Raw genomic sequence first — 24703 nt, 5'->3', positions numbered from 1 at the left:
GGAGTACAGAAGAAGAATACAGACGAGGAGCGAGGAGGAAGAACAGAGAAGGAAAGAGGAAAAGAAGCAGGAGCAGGAGAGAGGGTGAGTAGCGCGGGGCAGAACGAGGGGCTGGGAGGTGGGGGGTACTTACTGTGGGGTGGGTCTCAGGAACTCAGGAACCTGGAGGAGCTGCAGCGGCAGGGGGAGCGACCTACCCTTGGGTCAAGGGTCGCTACCACTGTCGCGCAGCGGCCGCCATATGAGGTAGGAGGGGGGGGAGGGGTCAGCTGGGGGCGAATGGGAGCTGGGGGGCGGGGGCGTGCAGGAGGTCGCGGCGGGAAAGCGCGAGGGAGAGGGGGGGGGACAGGTAGAGTGAGAAGAGCTGGGGGAGGGGGGTTTAAGGGTGGAGGGGGGAGAGTGTTAGGAGGTTTAGGAGATTAGGGAGAAAGATAGGTGTAGGGTTGTGAAGATAGGGGAGGGGGGGTTGTAGAGGTGGGTGAGGGTGAGAGGTAGAGTGAGGGGATAGGAAGATAGGTAATAGAGGGGGTGGCGGGAGGGGGGGAGAGATAGAGAAATAGGTAGAGAGAAAAGGTAGATAGAGAAATCGATAGATAGGGAAAAAGATAGAGAGATAGGAAGATAGGAAGATAGGAGGAGGTGGAGAGTGAGGGAGTTGGATAGTGGGATAGAGGGATGGAGAGATAGGTCGATAGGAGGAGTGAGGGAGGTAGAAAGTGAACGGGTTAGATAGGGGAGATAGAGGGGGGGATGCGAGTGGGGGAGGGGGATGAGGCAGGAGCAGGAGGGCAGGCGCGGGGAGAAGAGGACGGAGGAGGCAGAAGAGCCGAAGGCAGAAGACAAGAAGACAAGAAGAACAGAAGAAAAGAAGAACAGAAGAGCAGAAGACCGGAAGGACTGAAGACCGGAAGAGCAGAAGACCGGAAGAGCAGAAGACACACAGAAGAACACAGAAGAACACAGAAGAACAGAGAGGAGTACAGAAGAACAGAGAAGAATACAGAAGAACACAGAAGAATACAGGAGAAGACAGAGGTAGACAGAAGAAGACAGAAGAACAGAGAAGAATACAGAAGAACACAGAGGGAGACAGAAGAACACCGAGGAAGACAGAAAAACACAGAGGAAGACAGAAGAGGACAGAGGAAGACAGAGGAAGACAGAAGAAGACAGAGGAACACAGAAGAACACAGAAGAACACGGAGGGAGATACAAAAAACTAAGAAACAGGGTGCAGAATACCACAGCAGAAGATGAGGAAGAAGAGAAGAGGAGAGAAGACGGGGAGAAGAGGAGTACAGAAGAAGAATACAGACGAGGAGCGAGGAGGAAGAACAGAGAAGAAGGAAAGAGGAAAAGAAGCAGGAGCAGGAGAGAGGGTGAGTAGCGCGGGGCAGAACGAGGGGCTGGGAGGTGGGGGGTACTTACTGTGGGGTGGGTCTCAGGAACTCAGGAACCTGGAGGAGCTGCAGCGGCAGGGGGAGCGACCTACCCTTGGGTCAAGGGTCGCAAGTTTATGAAGAGGAGTCAACATCCAGGAGAGTCAGTAGAGAGTTATGTGGCTGGACTGAGAGCTCTTGCATTGACTTGTAATTAAAACACTTTCACAACGACATGGTGAGAGATCAATTGGTTTTGAAAGTAAACAATAAAAAAGTGCTGAAAAAACGTTTGAACACAGAAGGTTTGACCTTACAGATGGCCATTGATATGATGAAAAGGGTGGAAATAGCCGATGAAGGTTTAAAAGAGTTGTCTTCGTCATCTGGGACAGTTGAATATGTTCAACGTGAGACTGACAAGTCGAGAGGGGCAAAGTTGGCCTGTGGATCACCAAGAGTTGATGGGAGGAGCATTATGACTTGTTTTAAGTGGATTAAATGGTCATGTAGAAACTAACAGTAATTGCTATAGGTCACATTTGTAGGAAGTGTAAGTCCAAGGGACCTTTTGTGAGGGTATGCAAAGGAAAACAGAGTAACATGAAAAAATCCAAACATCTGATCAGTTTGGTGGGAATCACATGCATGACACAGAAGATCAACAAGTCATCTTACCAGTATTACAGTGGGAAGAATAAATTAAGATGGTCCATATTGTATCATCCAAATTGATGGGATGAATGTGAGAGTAATGGCTGATAAACCATCATGGAAGAGTTTCCCCAAGTATTTAGGAATGGTCTAGGAATATTGAAGGGGTTCATGTATAAAAATATTCTTAAGTATGGAGCAATTCCCAGATCCCACAAGCCACGTCCTGTTCCCATTGGTATGATGGAGCCTTCGCATAATGAGCTGTCAAGATTATGTGAGGAAGGGGTAATTAAAGAAATTGAGGCATCAGAAATTGAGGCTCAGTGGTGAGCTGCGCCTTTGTGTAGAACCAACCCAACGTTAAATACGTCCATCTGGGTGGATAGGCAACCTTTGCCCAACATAAAGGAGATGTTGACTACTCTTAAAGGGGTGAGAGTGTTTTCCACATTGGACTTGTCATCTACCTATCACCAGATAGTGCTGCATCCCGAGTCTTGTGCTTTAACATCTTTTGTTACTCCTGAGGGTGCGTACAGATTTAGATGTATGCCTTTTGGTTTGACTTTGGCATCTGCAGTGTTCCAAAAAGCCATGCATCATTTGTTCAAAGGTGTACTAGGTGTCACTTATTTCCAGAGTGATACTCGAGTGTTTGGTGTTGACCAAAGTGACCATGAACATACTGTAAGAACTGTACTCAAGATTTTACAAGAGAGTGGGTTGACCATCAAGCAAGTAAAATGCAAATTTGGAGTGCATGGTGTAGCAAATGCAGGTCACTGGATAGACTACAATGGTATTTCACTTAAAATAAAGTAGGTGTCTGCAATCGAAAAGGTGCCCTCCCCTGAAACCAAAGATCAGCTCAGGTCCTTTTTTGGGATTAGCTGAATACTACTCGAGATTGATGTCTATGTTTGCTGTTAAGACCAAGTTCATAAGGAAACTCATGTGCAAAATGAACATTTTGTTTGGGGCGAAGAGTGTGAGGATGAGTTCAAGAGGTTGAAAAAAGAAATTGTACCTGCACCTGCTTTAAAAATCATTCAGGATTTGGCCATTGTTAATACCAATGCCAGTTCAAGAGGTTTGAGTGCGGTGCTGTTGCAAAGCAGAAATGGAAAGGAAGTGACTGTGGTGTATGCATCCAGGCCGCTGAGACATGTGGAGAAAAACTACTCCACCATTGAGAAGTTCGCTCTTGAATGCTGGTAGGACATGTCATTTCAGGAAATATGTGTGGGAAGCAATGTTTGTGATCTGCAGTGACCATTATCCTTTGGTCGAAGTTTTTTTGACCAAAGGGGGCAGAAGAGCTACACCCTGCATAGCACGCTGGGTGATGAGGATTTTGGAATGCATGTTAAGAAATATGTGAAGGAGGATGGCTTCTAAAAGGGTTTGCTTCTATCAGTGCTGAATTCTTACATCAGATAAGTGTGAAATTGTCCATGGCGGGAGATGTTATGATGAGAGGTGAATTATTGGTTGTTCCTTCTGTGTTATGAAAGTGTGTAGTGAAACTCGTCTGTGAGGGTCATTTGGACATGATTGCCACCAAAAAATGCATCAGGGCAGAGTACTGATGGACAGAAATTGCTTGTGAAGTGGAGCATTGTCACAAATTGTGTTTTTTGTGCATGGAGCAATAAGTCGCAAAAGGTGGTTAAATATCCTTCACTGATATCTGAGAAATCTGGTGGTCCATGGAAAACATAGCCATTGATATCATGGGACTATTGTATGCATTGGCCAAGGTTCCTAAGTATGCCCTTGTGATCATTTACTATTTTTCGCAGTAGCCTGTAGTAAAGTGTTTTGATACTCTGACTACACATGGGGTGATTGAGTTTTTAAGTGAACTGTTTGATTTAGAGGGTGTACCTGAAACGATTGTTTCTGACAATGATGTCGAGTTTGTGTCTGCTGAGATGAGAGAATTTCTTGGCATGCAGAGCATTGAACACATATGGGCATCTGAGTATTACCCTCAAATTAACAGCCTTGTGGAAAGATGGAATAGAACTCTGAAGGATGGATTGCAATTGCCTCTTGGTGGTGGAATGGGTTGGCAGAAAGCTGTCAGAGATTTGATATGGTCATATGTTACCACTCCCCATGGAGAAACGTGTAAGACACCCATTAAATTGATGAGAGGGTGAAAACCAAGGACTTGGCTGTGAAAAGGGATTGAGAAAAAAATTAGTGATGTAGAATGTGGATGGTGATTATGCAGTTGGTAACTGAGTGTGTGTTTTGAAAGGAGGCAGACTCAGCAAATGTGAGTCTTAGTTCTCTGAGCCCTTAAAAGTTAAAAAGGTATATAAGTATTCTTTGCTACTAAGCGATGGAAATGTGTGGAATTATAGAAAAGTGGGGAGAATTCCACAATGCATCAGCCAAGAAAAAACAGTATGAGAAGGAAAAAGGAACATTCCATTTAAGAGTGGTGCCAGTGTGCCATTTCTTTGTAACAAGGCAATGATTAAATTACTCCAGAGATTTAATGATTGTGAATTGTCTTAATACTCTATATCCTTAAAATACATGTCTGATAGCGCTTCTGCGTATATTAGAGAATATGTGCTTTTTGTGCATTTGTACTCTTGGTAATCAGTTTGGAATTATTTTGATAGTTTCTGTTTTATTTAATTTCTAGTTTATATTCATAGAAAAAAACATATTCAAAGTTGTTTACGATTATAAAATCTTGTTATTGAGAAAAAGGGATGTGTTGTGTGCTTGCGCTCGGAATGTGGCAGAGTGAGAGTGGAACTTGAGAGATAGATGGGCACGGGCAGAGACAGTTGATGGAAGCCTTCTTCCTGGTCTCTTCACACTGAATAAAGCACTTACCTCTTGCTTGGAGCTTCATTTCAGTCATGTTGGAACAATTCTGTATAACATGCAACAAGGTGCTGAGTATGGGTGAGCAACCCATCCCTGTTCTTATTGAAGTGTTAATTTTTTTTCAACACGTTGCACTGGTTTTGTTCATTTTGTTGTGAAATTTAATTTTTCATAGTTCTTTTTCAAAAATCAAAAAACATAAAAAAACAAAAATGATTAAAGCACAAAAAACAAATGAGTTTTAAAAAACTGTTATTGCTGGAATCAAGTTTTTCTAGTTTAAAAAAGAAAAATGATTATGTTATATGTTTGTTTGTGAAAGTGTGAATACCTGTTTCTATGTGTGTATAAATATGTAAGTCTGAATGGGTGTTTTAGTGTTTGTATGGTTGCCTGTGTAGTGTGTGAGTAGCTGTATGGGTGAGTGATTGGTTGTGTGAGTGGCTGCATGGGTGAGGGGTGAAGATGTGAGTGGCTATATGGGTGAGTGACTGGCTGTATGGGTGAGTAGTTGAGTGTGTGAATGGCTGTATGGGGGAGTGACTGGCTATGTGAATGGATATATGGGTGAGTGGTTGTGTGTGTGAGTGGCTGCATGGGTGAGGGGTTGAAGATGTGAGTGGTTATATGGGTAAGTGACTGGCTGTAAGGGTGAGAGAGTGGGTGTGTGAGTGGTTGTATGAGTGAGTGAGTGGCCGGATGAGTGGCTATATGGCTGAGTGAGTGAGTGGCTGCATGATTAGCTGTATGGGTGTGTGAGTGGGTGTGTGAGTGCCTGAGTGGGTCTGTCAGTGGGTGTGTGAGGGAGTTTCTAAGTGGGTGTGTGAGGGTCTGAGTGGATCTGTGAGTGGGCCTGTGAGTGTCTGAGTGGGTCTGTGATTGGGAGTGGGAGTGGATCTGTGAGTGGATGTGTGAGTGTCTGAGTGGGTCTGTGAGTCAGTGTGTGAGTGGGTGTGTGATTGTGTGAGTGAATCTGTGAGTGGATATGTGAGTGTCTGGGTGGGTCTGTGAGTGGGTGTGTGAGCATCTGTGTAGGCCTGTGAGTGGGTGTGTGAGTGAGTGTGTGAATGTATGTGTGGGTCTGTGAGCATGCGTAGGAGTGTCTGAGTGGGTATGCAGTGGGCGTGCGACTTTGTAAATAAGTCTGTGAGTGGGTGTGTGAGTGTCTGAGTGGGTCTGTGAGTGGATTTATGAGTGTGTGAGGGGGTCTGTGAGTGGGTGTGTTTGTCCCTGTGTGTGTCTGAGTGGGTGTGTGAGTGCCTGTGTGGGTCAGTGAGTGGATGTGTGAGTACTTGTATGGGACTGCAAATGTGTGTGTGAGTGTGTGTGTGAGTCTCTGAATGCTTCTAAAGGCCTGTGAGTTAGTCTGTGAGTACGATTTTTTTAAAATTTACAGAAGGATTCACGGATGTTGTGACTTCACACGGGTGGCCACAGTGAGCACTGCGATGGATCCGCGGAGCCCCACACAGGGAAAAAAACATATTGAGACAATTTCTTGACCTTCATGGGTCCCTCTGCGACCCCTCAAACACACCTTTGGGGTTAGTGTACCTCTACCCTGACACCTTCAATCACTATGCAATCACATTTTGAGACCCTGGGACCATGCCCTAAACATAAAATGGCTGTTGCAACTTTCCACTCAGGTTGAAGCCAGCCAATTGCGGCATTGCTGTTGGCGTGTGGATTCGCAGAGTGCCGCAATATATCAATGAAGGATCTATGTTCCTAGAAATAGAACTTTGGGGCTCATTTACAAGCCCCTTGCAAAGCTGTAGCGTAATTGTTGCTGACACTATGGTGGCACAAAACAGTCCCCATCCCAGCACCTTATCTACAAACTGGTGCAGTGGTACCATTGAGCCAGTTTGCAAACCCTTGCGCCACATCATATACCTGCGCCAGGTATAATATATGCAAGGGAAGCCTGTATCTACAAGATTTCACTGTGTCATTCTAGTGTAATTTTTTAACGCTGGCTCAGAGCAGGTGTTAAAATTACGCTGTGCTTTCTTTTACAGCCCTCCCCACACTTTGCTGGACTCGTGTCAAAATGTATAATATACATAAAACACTGAAACAATGAAAGTAATATAGAACCTATTGAACCACGCACACATTACTAGAAACAAAGCTCAAAACTAAGCACCCACATACACAGCTTCATGCTGGGCAAATGGCAACTCACTATGCTTATCACCTCACACAAGAAACTCATTTACTCACCCAAGCAGGGCACACACAATCAAAAGTAATCTCCACACCAACAATCTGCAAGGGCATCACACCAGTGGAATCAGTACTTTCAATGCAAATAGCATACAAGAGTACAACCCTGTGGAGTACCCACACTCTGCTCAAAGAGCACATGGATTTCAACACAATATACTATGCACCCAAAAGCTAGCAGCAAATAGGAATTAAATCCAGTGGAGTATGCACACTTCACGCCCCAGCATGCAGCTATCACCCTCCAGTGGATAGAACACTTGCATTCATAACATCGTTAATGCCCAGATGCCCTCTTTGAAACTCTGATAAGATAGTAAGATGAAATGCCTAAGCAGTAGTAAGGTGGTGTTACCCTTAAGAATATAGATCAAAATTAGCAATAAAACAAGTAGCATAATCAGGTAAATAAGCTTCATAGTAAGATATGTTAGATACTTTGAAGCTTTGTTAATTGTTCAGTAATCATTACAGAAGACAAAATACAGATAATCATTCATTGGTAAACAGGAAATTAGCATAGAGCGCAATCAAAATGCAGCATTAGGTGACTTAGAGTCTTCCTCCCCAAGAATAAGAGAAAAGCTCTCTAAAACAGGCAACACAATCACAAAGCAAATCGCAAAGCAAGTCTGTCTCTTCTCCAAAATGAGAGCTTTATTATAGGGAAATACACAGTAAAATCACACAGTAAACATGTGGTGACCAAAATGTTACACAGGCTCAGCAAGCCATAATTCTGAATAGAATCCAACAATAGCTAACACCATCCCCTAAATGATTAATAGTTCGTCCCCTTTTGACCTAATGTCATGGAATGTGGCAGTACAAATCTAGAAAGACACATGGCAATGTAAGACCTATGAAATGAATAGGCCTACTGAGATACAGGCAGGAGGACCTTGAACACTTACATTTGGAAGGAAAACATCGGGAACTCATCAGAAACAAAGTATCATTGCAAACCATTTCAGTTTTTGCACATTTTGCTGCGTGTGGAGAGAGACGTAATGAAAGCACAGCCACGCTGAATTTCAAGATGGAGTGGGGCCTACTTTGGGCATTGTAGTAGGAAAGCAAGTACAATGTATTAGAGGAAAAAGTACTAGTTTTGATACAAAACATTATTGACATTAATGACAGTAAGAAAAATGTATATATTAAACAGAAAATTCGCTTGCAGCATCACAAATTACGCATGAATCATAATTTCCACACAGGCTAGAAGACACGCTAGACAGGCCACACTGAGGCCAAAGCATCTCTATGAAGTATAGGTTGAATATATTATTTCTTGATGTGGTGACATACTACAAAACTAAATGAAGTAGTTGTTAGGTGCAAGCATAAACCAACTGAAACATCCAGCATAATTACTGAGAAATCAACACGTTTTCTGGCTATCTGCCCATTTGTAGCCAAACTACTTCTTTTTTGTTTGTGATTATGCAGTCCCAACTGTATATGAACAGGAAAAAATACCTCCAAGATCAAACTGTTGTACACTAATAATATCACACAGTGCTGAATAAGACCACATGCACCATCTTAGTGGCAGGTATCACAGCAAAGACCATCTGAAAGTAGTTATCTGTAGACCCAGCACCATCCCTGATGGTTAATCGTAAAAAGAGTCTAGGGAAGGAGGGAGCCTATTGATGTAGCGGTATATAAACCACATCCACCGTGTTATCCACATACTAAGACCTGCAATAGTATCGTAGGAAAGGTTGAGGAGAGGTTAGATATAGCACCCGGTCAATGATGGAACTCCAGTCTTCAAGGTAGGGTGTGAGAAGGGCCTTAGGCAGGGGGCGTATATGGGTAGATGGACATCGGTAGTGTGGGAACAGGACAGAAGAGAAGCAACAATGGGTTAGGTGCAACAGAGTGGGCTTAAAAGGACTTGGAGATATTGATAGGAAGAGAGAGAAAGTAGTATGCGAGTGAAGGATTGGGGCAAGACAGAAGAAAAGAGTGGAAGGAGGAGAGAGAGAAAGGATTTCTAAAAAGGACAGATGCGGGTGCGTCCGGAAGAGTAAGAAAGAGGTTGATGATAACCAGAGTAACAAAATCAACCAAAATAATAATAAGAACTGTACATAATATATCAACATTAGAACCGACCGGGGGGCAGGGGAGGGAGAGAAGTGAATGGAAAGGGGGAGGAGTGAACGGTATGATCTGGAGGTAAGAACATTCTGAAGGCCGGAGGGAGCGGGGGAAGGGAGAGGCAGGAAGCTCTTTCAGGGTTAGAGGAAAGGGAGGAAGGCAGGAGGGGTGGAACCAGCATTTTCTAAGTTAGAGATTGTGGCCACACCCCTAAGCAGGGGGTCATGCAAGCAGCCCACTGTCTGGGGCATTCAAAAAGGGGGTCCAGGTCTGGAGGAATACCTCTGCCTTGTCTTGTAGATTGTAGATAAGTCATGAGAGGCGGCTTGATACATGTCTGACAGCCATTCCTCATGGGAGGTGGGTGCTGTAGCTCGCCAGTGTCTAAGGATGCAGAGTTTGGCTGTGTAGGAGTCGCGATTGCAGGCGGGAAAGACCTTGGAGCTCACCTGTGTCATGTAAAAGGAGGAGGGGGTGGGTAAGGGAGCTTGACAATGGCAGAACATCTCTTAAAGTGGTCCCCACTGCCTCCCAGTAAGGTTGGATAGCTGGTCAGTCAGTGAGTATATGTATCAGGTCGCATCTGGGGTGGGGGCAATGGCAACAGAGAGCATCGGGTAGGAGCCCTGCAGCTCTAAGTTTCTGGGGTGTCCAGTACCATTTGTGCAATGTTTTGAAGAGACAAAACTTCAGGCGAGCCTCATGAGCTACTCGCTCTCTTGCCTTTAGCATATTCACCCAATCATTCAGCTCATAATCCTGTTGTAAATAAGTCTGCCACTTGGTTTTGAGCATTTCTAGTAGGGGCAAGGAGAAGAGATGACGGTTTATCACATTCTGTATGCCTGATACTACTCCTCGAAATCAGCCCTAGGTTTGAAGGTAGTGAAGTACTGGAGAGTGGTGGAGTACCCATGGGCGAGTTCCCATATGGCGCCGAAGATAGTGTTGGAGCTGGAGAGATTGCCACGTATAATGGCTGGGTAGTGCAAATTCATACTGGAGGATTGTAAACCGTTTCAAAACCCCATTGGCCATAATCTGATTAATATGTAATAGACCTTTGCATTGCCAAGGCTCCCATTTGATAGTTTCTCCCCCTATTAGTAGACCCGTATTATCCCAGATGGGGGCCTGATCATGGATTCTCAGATCCACTCCTAACAAGCGGTGTGCTCTCCTCCAGGAATTGAGAATGGCATGGAGCATGGGTTAGCAGATCTGGGCAGGGTAGCACCCGCACTGTAGAGTATATTAAGGCCAGACAGGGAGTGTGAGATTGTGTGCTCTGCTGTGACCCACAATGGGGGGTTGGGGACTTCTGGGAGCAGGAAGACAAGCTGTGATAGCTGTAACGCTAGGGCGTAATGTTCTATCGAGGGTAGGCCCATCCTTCGGCACTCGCAGGGTGCTAAGAGAGTAGCCTTGGCTAGCCTGAGACGCATAGACCCCCACACAAAGGCCTGTATTTGTCGATCCACCTCTCGAAGTAGAGGAAGAGGGATGTGTAAGGGTAACATTCCAAAAACATAAAGAAACCATGGTAGGGTCACCATGCGGACTGCCTGCACCATCCCCCATAGGGAGAGGTCTCAATGGGACCATTTGTCAGAATCCCTCTTCATATTGATAAGTAGCGGGTCTAGATTGTCTGCCACCATACGTTCCAGGCTCTTATTGATGAATATACAGAGGTATTTAAGACGGGACTGTTTCTACTGGACTGGGAAGTCCTGCACTGCCGAGCAGACTGTCACATGAGACATAGGAAGCGCTGTGCTTTTGTCCCAATTTATCTTGTACCCTGATAGCGCTTCAAATTCTACTAGGATCGACCGAAGTGCCGGAAGCGAGCGGGGGAGGTCCGTGAGCGTTCGCAATATGTCATCGGCATAGAGGTAAATAGTGGAGCAACCACCAGGGATGGGTATGCCAGAGATGAGGTTGGAAGTACGAATGATAGTGGCAAGCGGTTCCACAGCTAGCAGGAAAAGCAATAGGGACAGTTAGCAACCTTGAAGAGTTCCTCTCTGAACTGGGAAAACCTCAGAAAGGAATCCTCCACAATTTACTTGTGCTGTCGGTGTGTCGTATAACCAATGGACCTTATCGATAAATCCAGTCCCTAACCCGAGCTGCTTCAAGGTTTCGAAAAGTTACCACCATTCTATCCTATTGAATGCCTTTTAGGCGCCAAGGGATAGGGCAAGGGCCTCCTCCCGGGTGTCGTGGGTGGCTCATAGGGCATGCAAGAGAGTGCTTAGGTGGTTCCTGGAGGAGCAGCCGGGTACAAAACCAACTTGTGTATGGTGATTAAGAGACGGCAGCACCTTCTTGAGGCGGGTCGCCAGGATACCTGCCAGTATTTTTACATCCCCATTTAGGAGGGAGATGGGGCGGTAGCTGCCACATAAAAGAGGGTCCTTCCCAGGTTTGGGTAAGACTGCTATAGATGCCCTATTGGAAATAGGGTTCAGTGAACCTGTGTGGTCCGCGCCACGACAGGCATCATACAGGGAGTCCACTATCTCTGTTCCAGTCCATTTGTATAATTCTGCTAGGAACCCGTCATCACCTGGGGACTTATGATAGGGAAGTTTAGCTATATTCTGCTCAATCTCCATCTTGCTTATCTCTTCTTCCAAGAATGCCCTGCCTTCCTCTGTAAGGCTGGGAACCTTTGCTTTATCGAAGAACGCGCATAATGTTTCGTGGTCTTCAGCCGCTTCAGGAGTATATTAGGTCTGGTAAAATCTACTGAACGCATTAGCAATGGCCTGTGGGTGGGTAATGATCGTATTATCAAGATCCCGGACAGCTGGACTAGCCAGTGCTGCATCCTGTTGACAACGTTGGGCAGCTAGTAACCATCCTGACTTTTCCCTGTGTTCGTAGTGGCGTTCTTCCATTTGTTGCAATGCGTGTTCCGCCTGGGAGGTGTATAGGGCATTCAATTCCATTTTGGCCTGTTCGAGACTATGGGGGTGGAGGAGGAGGGAGATGCGTTGTATTCGCGGGTGCATGATGCTATTCAGTCTTCTGAGGCTTGTTGATGGGAACGTCTCTGAGCGCTGGCAATGGCAGCGTCTCTCATGAGTTGTCCCCTTATCGTTGCTTTCGCCGCTGCCCTTAAGGTCTGGGCGGAGGAGACTGAACCTTTATTGTTGGCCAGATAGTCAGTAACATGAGAGCTGAATTGCATCTTTCTCTGTGGTGTACGATAGCGCGAGGCGTTTACACGACATGGCTTGCGTCCAGGGGTGAGTAAGCCCAGGTCTGGTGCTAAGAGCACAGGGGAGTGGTCCAATAATGCTACCATCAGGATCTGGGAATCCCTGATCCATGGGACCAGGTTATGGGTGACAAGGAAGTAATCTAGTCTAGATTGTGTACCATGGACTGGTGAAATATAGGTGTATTCACAATCAAGCGGATGGGAGAGATGCCAGTGATCCACCAAAGCCTGGTCTGAACAGATGTCCCCAAAGAGGGCTCTGTCTGCATTGTTACCCACATCCAGACTGCCTGTACGATTAGGCACCGCATCACATGCCAGGTTCCAGTCGCCGCCCTGGAAACATTGTGAGGCCCCAATCTCTGTTAGAAGGCAATTGAGAGAGAGGAAAAAGAGACGCTTGTTGCCCGTAGGAGCATATATAGACCCTACACGGATGGTAGGTGTACCTATTCTATGTTTGGTAAGGACATACCGACCTTCCAAGTCGGTCCATGTTTTAGGTACCTTGAATTGCAAGGACTGACGGAAAAGGATTGCCACTCCGCATTTTCTTCCAATACCGGGTTCACTGGTCCGAGTCAATGCGATCCCTCTCTAGAGTGCTTGACCTACCCAGTCCCTGTGGAGTTTCTATGATTCAAATGAGGAAAGATGTGTTTCGTGCAACAGGTCAATATCGGCACGTTTGGAATGTAGATATCATAAAACCTTCTTTCTTTTGATAAAGTGTGTGAGACCATGGACGTTCCAAGAGAGAACTGTGAGCAGAAGGGGGGATCCCATGCTAGTGTCAGACGAAGTATATCGTTATGTGTAGAGGTCCCTCACAATGCCGATGCGGCCTGGAGTGATATGTGTCAAAGAGGAGGTAGGGGATAGGACACAGTACAGGGGAGCGCTGGTGGAGGGTGTGGGGACCCCTGATCTGTATAAAGTAGGGAGCGGATCCAATCAAGAGTAAAAATAGAGGGAAAGAGATCAAAAGAGTGGGACGTGAAAGATATGAGCAGAATAAAGGTGAATAGGGTAGACAGGGGAGAGAAAAAACGATTAAGGTTTAGAGAAGAATAATAAAGAAGAAGGGTAGGAAAATAACTATTGAACAAGGGAGTAGACCTGAGGTATTTTAGGAGCCGAGGTATGCACCTTGCATAATAAGAGTGCCTTAAAACTGCGGGTCAAAACCTGCATGATCTGCAAGCCAGGCTCACACACGGGGAATAGAGGGGACCATCGACATAGAGAGGAGGTAAAAGTACAGGCCTCCACACCCGGGATGGGTCCTGGTAGGGAGGGGAGGAAAGGGACTGCGCACAGAGGTGGGGAGGGGATGGTGATGGAGAGAGGGGGGTCGGGTGCCGCGGAGAGCCCCAATAGTACAGAATCCATATGAGCATTACATATCCCATGAAAAACATATGCTACGTACATATCACAACCTTGAGAATAAGGTTCAATCTGTAATACAAATAAATCAATCAGCAGCCGGGTAGGCAGTGAGAGTCACATATTGTGTCTATCATAGAAAGCAGAATAAGAACAAGAATGGTAACAACATCTATGACATTAGCAAACATGGCAGCAGCCGATAAAGAGGTGTGTGGTACTTAGCCGTCTGGTGAGTGTACAGTCATGGCGCCCGAGCCGGGAACTTCAGTTATTGTGATCATCACTTTATGTAACAGCCAGATAGCATGGAGTTTTGGTTTCAAGGGAGACCAGGATTTGTCTCTGTTAAGGTCTTGAGTGAGAGCAATCACGGCTTGGAGGGCATGCTCTCTGCCTTCCTGGGATCTCTGCGGGCAATCATAGGTCCTACCCCTTTTCTGCTTTGCTGAGTTGACTTTGTGTTTGCCGGGGTCTGATTGCATAGAAGGTCCTTCCGGAGAGGGAGAGTTTGACTGCACATATGTGGAGGAATGGCCCATGGGTTGCATGGCAAGGGTAGCCAAAAGGAGCTGAGGGCTGCTCGATCAAAAAAGTCTCTAGATCTGCCATTGTACGTGAACCATATGCGAGCCGGTTCAAAGAGGCCAAATTTGATATTCATGTCTCTTAGCTGAGTGCGAAGGGCTAGGAACGCTCTCCTTTTCTCATTGGTTTCGCGGGAGAAGTCCGCGGCCATTTGAATATCAGACCCCTCCATCCTTTATGGACCATGTGCCCTGGCCGCCGTGATAACCTGACGGGCTTGCTAATGGCGGAGGAAGCAAGCATTGATGGGGCGGGGCTTTCCTAAGTCTGCCTTATGGATAGGGTCAATTCTGTGGGCCCGTTGGAATTCCAGTGTTGGGGAGAAGGTAAAGCCTGTGAGCTCCGGTAAAAGATCTTTGAGATACACTCATATGTCAGTGTCCTCTTTCATTCCGGGATGCCAAAAAACCAAACATTGTCCCTTCGGCTCCTGTCCTCCAGGTCTGTAAGTCTGGCAGTGCAAGTTAGCCTTCAACTTCTGGAAGACAGTGGCCTAGGTTTGTGACCTTATCGTGGAAGCTGGCAATGTCCGACCAAATCGATTGGGAGGCCGTGGCGAGGTCCGTGATCTTTGAATCCATGGCTTCCAGGTGGCGGCCCACTGCTGCCATGACCTGGAGAATGCTGTCCGTGGCAGTGTCCGAATGTGCATCATGTGCAGAGGCCTTGGAACCGGAGACTGCGGGGGTTGTAGGTGAGGCCATGGGGCGAGATTGGGAGATGGCTTCTGAGAACAGTAGTTGACAGGTGTGTTTACCCGCCGTCTTGTCATTGGGCATCGCCATCGCAGTCCGCTCACATCTTCCTTGTAGGATTCTGTCACCGCTCTATAATCTGTGGCCTATTGTGGGTATGGATGATGAGGAGGTCGTGGCCATGAGTTAACCAGCCTTTGAAGAGTATGGCAGGGTCAAGCGCTCCCCAGCAGGGAGGGAGGGATGAGGATAATCCAGTACACCCGATAACCCTAACTAAGTGCAGCCTATCATCTGGGTATGTGGGGTCGTGGGATTGCGACGAATGGGCACTTTTCTGCAAGAAAGCTGTGGCGCTATCCTCATCCACGGCCTTTCATACTTCAAAATGAGCCCCTGGATCCCCTGGTTGAGATGGGCTGATGTCCTGTAGTGGGGCCTCGCGGGCTATTACCTGTGCAGGCAGGGGAAGCTGCAGGGGAAGCTAGTCACTGAGAGGTCTCAGGCACTCTCATGCTCACGAGGAAGTACGTGGTGTCAGTGCACCACTGTCCCCAATTCTGGATGGTGCTGCCTATGTGTCCCCCTCACCTCAGGTACGCAGCACTCCGTGGTCCAGTGTAGCCCCCCATGGGCCTCAGTCTGCAAATCCAACCGATGTTCCCACTGAGCATTCAATGCTCTCCCCTCCAATTAGGAAAAAGTGGGTGTCAGAGGTGGGGAAGAGCATTGGTAGAAGCTGTGTCCCGGGGGTCTGCAGAATCCAGTGACGACTGCACAGGGTAGCAGCGCCCAGCCCTCCAGAAAATCAAAGCCGCGGATCTCTGCAGGGCAACAGGCCCGAAAGCACGTTGGGGCACTGGGGCCGCCCCAGGCCTCGGAGAGGGTGCTGGTCCGATCCAGTCGGTCTGCGGAGTAAGCGTAGGGGGAGAGAGCTCTCTCATCGGGTCACTGCCCCCTCAACCACACCCCGGCATGGCCTGCCTCACGGAGCATTAGCTTCAGACGGCCATTCTCGCTGCAGCCTGACCATGCCCCGCCAAACTAGTTCTTAACAAAATCTTCTCAATGTGGTCTGGAATTGTGGTTACCCCAGTGCCTGGTTATGTATTATTATTTTTTTAATAACATCTTTTTTTATTGAGTTTATGCAGGTTAGGTACACCAGACTCATACACACCTGAGCGTACACATCAGCAACTGCCCAGCCGACTAAGCCAACAATGTGACCTTGAAGCACATTAGAAGTGAACATAAAGTCTTGTTCCCCACGGTCCAACCCACACTTGACTTTGTGTCACTCATCGGTCGGTTCCTGTTTTCTTGTGCCCCGAGCTCAAACCTTGTCTGCTATTTATTATTTATGTATGATTTACATCAAACAATGGACCTAATGTTTCAAGGCAGACACAGTCAACTAACAATATGCCAGGTCTTCAGGACTCAATCAACAATCAGAAGAGGACTGTTACTGGCAATTGCAGAAGAAGGCGTGGAAAGGGGCTAAATTGGGAAGGCCATCCACTAGAATGTGGTTAATGTGGGGAAGATGCAGTCCTGTTCTTTGAGACTTGTGGCTATGATGATGGCTACATCCCATTCTTTTTAGGTGGAGTCAAATTAGCATTGTACAATTTGGTGATGGTGCCAATTATAGGTGGATGCTCAGCTTTGAAGTGTGTAGAGTTGGATTGACTCTGAAATCTTGTGAACTGATTGTGCCATCTCTGCATTTTATTTTCAGTTAACTCACTCACTAACATGTATAACAGCCCTGGGAGTTTCAATTTTGTGCTATGGATGGGTGTTCTTCACTTAGCATGGTTGAAAAAACCCACCAAAATAGATAAGTGGCCTACCATCTAAGTGGACAGCAGATATGATAGCTGTTTTTTTTAAGGTGTGAGGGGAAGGCCACAGCTTAAAAAAGGCTGAGTATCTAAATAAAAGTGGCCTGAGTAGTAAAGAACACAGTGGTCCATATTTATCAATTGAGCAGCTATAGATGTTTTACGTCATGCTGTCTGGGTGGTCTACTGGTGATGGGGCACCACAGATATTTGTGCTTGCTGAGGGCTATGTGAGTGGTAATATTGGAGAAATGCAGCAGTAAAATTCACAATTCTCCTTCCCAATCAAAAAAAAAAAAAAAATTGGCAAATACATGCTCTTCTACCTACAAACTGCGATTGGTCCTTCTGTGCTGCATGCAATGAGATAACAGCGTCCACAGCCGGCACAGTGCTACCTGCTACTGTAGCTTAGTCTTTATTTAAAGATGTGAAAGCTGAATAAATTCCTAATAAATGCAGATTTATTGACTGTTAAATTAGGATAACGTGGAGAAAAATGATGTGTCGTGGAAAATGTATCCACGGATGTGGCCACCATGAGACGAACGAAAAGTGATTATGAATACACTTTTATAGTCTACATGATGTGTACATGTAGAACATTGTATTAGTAAGTTGCATTAAAATATTAATATGTATTTACTATTGTTTATATTAGGCATTGATAACTCATGTAGTTTGGGCCTAGTCGAAAAGGCTCATGTTAAGCTGCACAGCAGTAATAATGAATTAAATGTCCATGTTCTGTTACAGCCGAGAATGAATATTATCTTTTGTTCACACAGAGTTGACCAAACAATTTGTAAATGTATTAGACTTTCTCATGAGAACTGCCTGTTAGAATGTCTTACACTAGAAAGCGATACTTTGTAGGTATGACGCTTGAGAAGAAGATGTTCCCAGGACTGAACAATGGCCGCACTGACTACAGCTAGGATTGCAACAAAACAGTTACCTGACAAACCTGATGATGGGAAAAGGAGAAGAGGAGCCAATCATCGACATGTGAAAGACTGTTTAGTTATATTTTAGATTTATAAAGTAAAGACTATTGGTCCTACTGTGAACTTACGATTTTCTGACCAATGACGGCTTGAGCCAATACAATAGGATACTTTAACGTAGCCTGCTTGCACTTGGGAAAGGGCAGTTGCAGTTCCTTTTCTGACCCTTTCAAGTAATTTCTTATCCTGATGTCTTGCAGCCCTTTACATAAATCCTTTAGAGCGATTCTTTTGTAAGTTGATTCTTTCACTTAATGTCCCATGGCTGAGGCATTCCCTTTCACTATCCCATAGCTGATGCTGACCAGACGGATGTCCATCTGACAAAGAGACTGCACCTTGCTAACTCATTGAGGAGAGGTATAACGAAATGTTATTCTTTCCATGCTGTATTTGTGTTTTCCTTCAGGTACCAACCGCAATTTTGATACAGCCATGGATAGATGTTTTCCAAATTACTTTTACAAAACTGTTTTGCATGAAGCCCAAACATTCTAGTCTAATTTGAAGGTTAATATGCCCAAATGTTGACAAACTATCATTATCCAAGAATTGATTCTGTTCTTCTGTTGAGCCTAGATGTATACTATTTTTGTCTTTCAGTTATTACTGTTATTGATTTGTACTGTAACTCCTGAGTGTTTAGTTATTAATGCTTTGGCTAAATTGAGATTCTTCAGACGTTTTGGTCAACCTGTGTTGTTTGTATACATGTATCATTTGGTTTTGAGATTAATCTCTGTGATATTAGCATTGTTAATCTAGGGATATAAATACTTTAACTTTACTAAAGGTGTGGTTATTCATGGCTAAATGGGTCATAGTGCATAAAGATTATTGACTCCAAAAGTAAATTGATGTTGTATTTTGATTAGGATGTCGTATTATTGGTGAAGTTATGATCTATGATGGAACCACTGTAAGCCTAGTCAGAAGGTCCATCGAACCTCTAACGCGTCCCCTTGTCAATTAAATGACAAAAGACCAAATAAGGACAGCCACAGAACTGGCCCACACATTGTCCTCTCATACTGGCCCACCTGGCACTGCTAGACTGCCCAATAGGACAGTTCGACCCTTAAGGGGTTGGATAATCACATTCGCACTATCATGCAATCAGATAACACAAGAAATATTGATATTCATAGGAAGATTTACATATCTATGGCTTCAAATTAAACCTAAGCAAGTTCTTTGGCCCATATTTATACTTTTTGACGCAAAACTGCGCTAACCACAACTTACCTTTTCTTCCCTGGGATGGGTCCCTCCATCCTTGGGTGTCCTCCTGGGGTGGGCAAGGGTGGCAGGGGGTGTCCCTGGGGGCAGGGGAGGGCACCTCTGGGCTCATTCTGAGCCCACAGGTCCCTTAACGCCTGCCCTGACCCAGGTGTTAAAAAGAGGCGCAAATGCGGGGTTTTTTGCCCCGCCCACTCCTGGGCGTGATTTTTGCCCCGGAGTATAAATACCACGCACATGCCTGGGAGTCATTTTTTAAGACGGGAACGCCTACCTTGCATCTCATTAACGCAAGGAAGGTGTTCACGCAAAAAAATTATGCTAACTCCATGAACTTTGGCGCTAGACGCATCTAACGCCAAAGTATAAATATGGAGTTAGTTTTGCGTCGAATTTGCGTCGAAAAAAACGGCGCAAATTCGGCGCAAACGGAGTATAAATATGCCCCTTTGTATCTTAAAAAAATGTTACCGACAATTTTGACAAGGATAGCAGACATAAACATAAAGGTACAGCACTATCTTCACCAGCTCCGGTGAAAAACTACAGCTAATATTCAAGTAAGCGCAAACCTTGTACTGCATTTACCACAATGCAAATGGGCGAACTGTGCTGTGATGTGAGGTAGTGTGCTCCTACTCCCTTCTATAAATATAAAATCAGAATGAAAAAGATAAGATCATTTGTGTGTGTACATTATGTATACCATATGATATTAAGTAATAGTATGATTGCCTATTTCATCCATATAATTCATATATCTTATCTATCATGTATATAAGCTTCTTCAATAATGCATGATAGAACAAGCCTGGATTATTAAGGAGAATTGTATTAGAATAAGCATCTAAGTGAGCTTTAATCACCTGCCCATAAGAAATATCTTCTCCTGCAGACTTCAAACCAGCCTCTGCTATTGCCGAGCAGCTGCACCAGTCTGTGGGATATTTTCAAAAGTCTCCTCTGCGTTCAACACCGCAGAGTTAATCCCTATTGATGACCCTTCAATGAAATGCATTGCTACAATTCTCAAGGATGCCAAGAACCCATAAAGGCTTCAATTCATTACCTGTGAAGGGCTTGAAAGCCGAATTAGCGCTTCAATTTATCAGCATCAATTTACGTTGGTGTCTGAATAATTCGAAATGGTTTCATACGCTGGTACATAAAAAAGAATTTCGACAGTGACGCAGCCAATTGCGCTACCTGGAAGCAATTCAAAACCTACTGCAATGTGTCCACCTTTCGAGAAGAATGGCTGCCTGCACGGGCAGGCGTCAGCCTTAAGGTGTCCTCCCTCCAATCACTTCTTTCCTCTGTTTTTGGACTCCCCCAGTCACTCCCATTTATTCTCTAGAGCAGAATGCCTGATGTGAAAGAAAAGCAACAGTTGTGAAGAAGGAGGGGGCAAGAGAGTGAGTAGGAAGTGGTTACACTCTTACTATTTTTTTTTTATCTGTTTTTATTATTTTACAAAAACATCAACAACATAGGAGAAGGGGAGAGGAGGAGTCTCACATTCTGGGAAAATCAATAAGCAAGTTACATGAATAGGGATGACTACATACACAATGTGCATAAATCAAACCAAATAAAACAGACCCTCTAGGGGTGTGTATTATGTGTGATCATGTGCTGGTAGATTGAGAGCGATGGAGGGTGTGACCTTAGGTACATATGTGTGGGGTGGGTAGGTGCAATACTTCTCTGCAGTGGGGGGTGAAAGGGAGGGACGACAGCTGTGTAAAAGGAGTCACATAACAGTGTCTTCTATGTGAACCTTTCATTGTCAAAGTCAGGGACTAGCTGTTGCAATGATTGAATTCTACCACACGCTATTTGGGTGCGTGTTGGTGCGCATGGTTGTCCATGAGGTAATAATGTAGATTCGCCCCTTCAGGGCAGTCGAGTGTCATTCTTTGTTCAATGTGTGCCCCAAACACACCCCACCTCTCACTGCATTTGTGGGCTAATCCTCCATCCCTCAATGATCGTAGTACACTCATTTCCGCTCACACCCATTAAAACAGATTTTGGAGCCACTTGGAGGCATCGGGTTGCACAGGAGTTTTCCACTGCATCGCTTCAAGCCGCTTGAATAGCACAAACACTAGATCAATGAACTTATGCAGGTATATGTCCCCTTTAGTCCTGGGGTGCAGTCCAAGGAGACAGGATTTCCGGGATGGGGACAGCAAATGATCGGTCAGGTCCTCAGTGGTGGCTGTTATATCTTGCCAAGCGCGCTCCGGGGGGGGCGGAGGGGCATTCCCACACCATGTGGTAGAACACTGCTTCTAACAATTCAGAGCATGGACATTCTGGTGCAGCCAGGGGGAACATACGCTTGAGGTGCTTGTAGGATAAATACTCCTGGTGGAGATAAATGAATTGGATAAAACAGAATCTGGGGTTACGAGAGACTTCCTCCACTTGCTGAAGGGTGCCTGTCCACATCTCCATGGACAGTGGCTGTGGAAGGAACTCATTTTAATGGGCGAGCACACCCACCACACCCAAGGGGGTGCCCAGGTACACTCTCACTGAGGACCTCCTATGGTGCACGTTACTTTGTGCAGATGTATTTTGGATTAGGTGCAATTCTATAGCGCACAACTCACATGGGAGGGGATCTTGGTGCTGAATCAGAAGCTGTGTGGGCAGAGCCAGGGTTTTTGCAGGATAAAGAGCCAGGTTTTCAGTTTCTTGTGAAGTTCAAGAGCTGAGACGGTGGCTTTGATGTGCAGGGGCAGGTCGTTCCAGGCTTTAGAAGTGAGGAAGAAGTAACCACCACTTGATCTGGTTCTACGTGTGCAGGGTTGTGTGCAGTTAGGAGTCAGGCTGGGCAGAGATGTCCGGTAGGTTTGTGGAAGTCTAAGCAGTTGTGAGATACATAGGGGTAATTTTGTGTAAGACGTTTCATGTGTGCTTCAGGAGTTTGAAGAGGGATTGTTTGTGGATTGGGAGCCAGTAGAGCTCTTTGAGGTGGGAGTAATGCACACGTCCACTAAGGCCCTGATTCTAAGTGTGTTAGAATAGGGTTGGGATTTATCACACAAGTAAATACTGATACCTGGAGTGAGGTACTTACTAGATGTAGTGAATGCTAGGCTCTTCTAAATACCTATGAAAGCCACGTTTTGGAGGGTAAAATTAAACATACACACAGAATCGATATTTATCTCACAGAAACCGACTTGTTTTGCCTTTTCACAGCCTATTTCCTCCAAATAAATGTTGCATGTTTGCCATACAAAAATCTGCCAGGGAAAAACAGCTGGGGTGTAATAACTATTGTGCAATTCGACATTCGCTCCCTTTAAAAACAGGAGTTTGTTCAGTGATCTGAATTTATTTCCAACTCTAAGTCAGGGCCATAGTTCTGCAGAGATGAATTACTAAATATTATTACCATCACAAGCAGGCAATAATACATATTATGAATCTTGTGCAATTCAATATTTCTGCAAGGGTTTCGGCAAGGCATAAACTAGAGTGTTAAAAAACAAATGATTAAAGGGTATATTAAGTGTTTTGGTGCTTTCTCTTAGGCACATAGGTAGGGAATGTGATATAAGAGAGGGCAGAGCATGATGCCTGTACGTCAGTTCCTTCAGAACCAGCAACAATTCAATACTGTGAAAAACTGGGGCTTATAACCATCTATATTTCCCTCAGAGATGTCTTCTTGTAGTCAACTGGTGCCCGTGGACAAGATGTATGAGATGAAAAATCTATCCCCTGGATAATTCACAAAGCAAAATGCGCTATGTCAGACCCTGCCCTGCTGACATTACCGAACTTGCAGATCCCTAAAATAGTAATGGCCAGTCACAATTAGCAAATCATGAACTTTTCGGTCTCCCATGACATTGTGCTTCTCCTCTCTTACATTTTCTGCTGCAGACCAGCAGAGGTGCATGGCAATGAACAGAACATTCCAGTACAAACTCTGCTCAGTTGAGCAAAGCTACCAATGAAAATGGTTCTGAAGATGTCCAAAGAAAGAGGAAAGGGAAGTTCTCAGTTGAGGATCTTGATGTCTTGCTGGTGTGGAAGCACCAAGAGGAGATGGTGTGATCTGCAGGTAGATCAGAGGAGATGCTGGCTGGATGCCTGGTGGAAGCAGGTGAGCAGGTGCATGTCTTAGTAACAAACTCCCTCCAAAGACTGTGGATCTGGTCCAAGAATGCACTTTGGCACCACAGTCAGTCCAAAGAGTATCAAAGATAAACACATCAGCAGATGTAACCAGTGCCAGAAGTATTCATAAAGCTACAAAGCTTCAGCTCAGGTTGTAAAATATGTCTTCTACTAAATGAAAGTATGACACAGGGACATTGTGGTGAACACCTTTAGTTTGAGCATTAAAAGGACATCAGAGTAGCTATATATATGTTGGTGGCTATATATATGTCACATTTAAATGGCACCTTCATTGCAACACAACACAGGCTGTATAAGCAAGACGAAAAATGGTGATGGAGGGAGGGAACGTAGGACTCTGTTAAGAAAGACAACAGATTAGAGTATTGAAGATTACCCGTTAGTAATCTGAGTATTACCTCCTCATCTGTCTCCCTCATTTGTTAGGGTATGTTATTTGGATTTGTAAAGCACGATTTATCGCCAAAAGGGTCTCCAGGCGCTTATAAGGCACCTTTAGTAAATGCATTTGGGGAAGCCCAAGTGGTGGCAGTACATATGTCTTTAAGAGACATCCCGTTGTATCCCACTAGGATAAAGAAATTGGCAGTGTAAATTTTCCCTTAATCGGATTTTAGAAAGATGAATTATTCAAATCATAAGTAATAGCAAGTATCTGCTTACCCCATCCACTGAAGTTAGAAGAGTTTGGCCTTGAATCTTTGTTAGCTGTACCAAAGGATAGAAACAAAAAATGCACTCTTCTATAATAAGAAGTCAGAAGTTTGTAAACAAAGCTCTATGAACATCTAGTTACTAGTAGATGGCACAAGTTCTCCCCTCTAGAAGAACGAGCAGGGAAGAGAACTGGCAAAACGATTTTCTCATCTAAATAAAAAGAGGAAGCTAGTTTAGAAAGAAAAGCTTGTTTTTTTTCTTTGAACCACTTTGTCTGAGAAGAATTCAAGGTAAGGTTCTTCTACCAGAAAGACTCCAATTTCTCCTAACCATCTACCAGAAGTGATGACCACAAGTAAAAATACCATAATAAGGAAATTCAATGGAACATAATCCAAAGGTTCACTTGAGGGCCCTGTAGAGCCTTAAGAACCAAAGTAAGATCCCATTCAGGAACAGGAGAATTAATAACAGGTCTCATAGTCACAAAACCTTTAGGTTATCTATTTACTAGACTTCTGCTACCCTGAAGGCTTTAATAGCTGCCCACTGACTGCGTAGGGTGGAAACGGCAAGACTGAGTCAAAAATGTATCCCTTAAAAAATTGAGGATAAGACGAGGCTAAACAGCAGCCCTCAAACG

Source organism: Pleurodeles waltl, chromosome 4_1, assembly GCF_031143425.1.
Source record: "Pleurodeles waltl isolate 20211129_DDA chromosome 4_1, aPleWal1.hap1.20221129, whole genome shotgun sequence".
In the NCBI taxonomy this organism is placed as follows: domain Eukaryota; kingdom Metazoa; phylum Chordata; class Amphibia; order Caudata; family Salamandridae; genus Pleurodeles; species Pleurodeles waltl.
Note: the sequence above shows the minus strand (reverse complement) of the source record.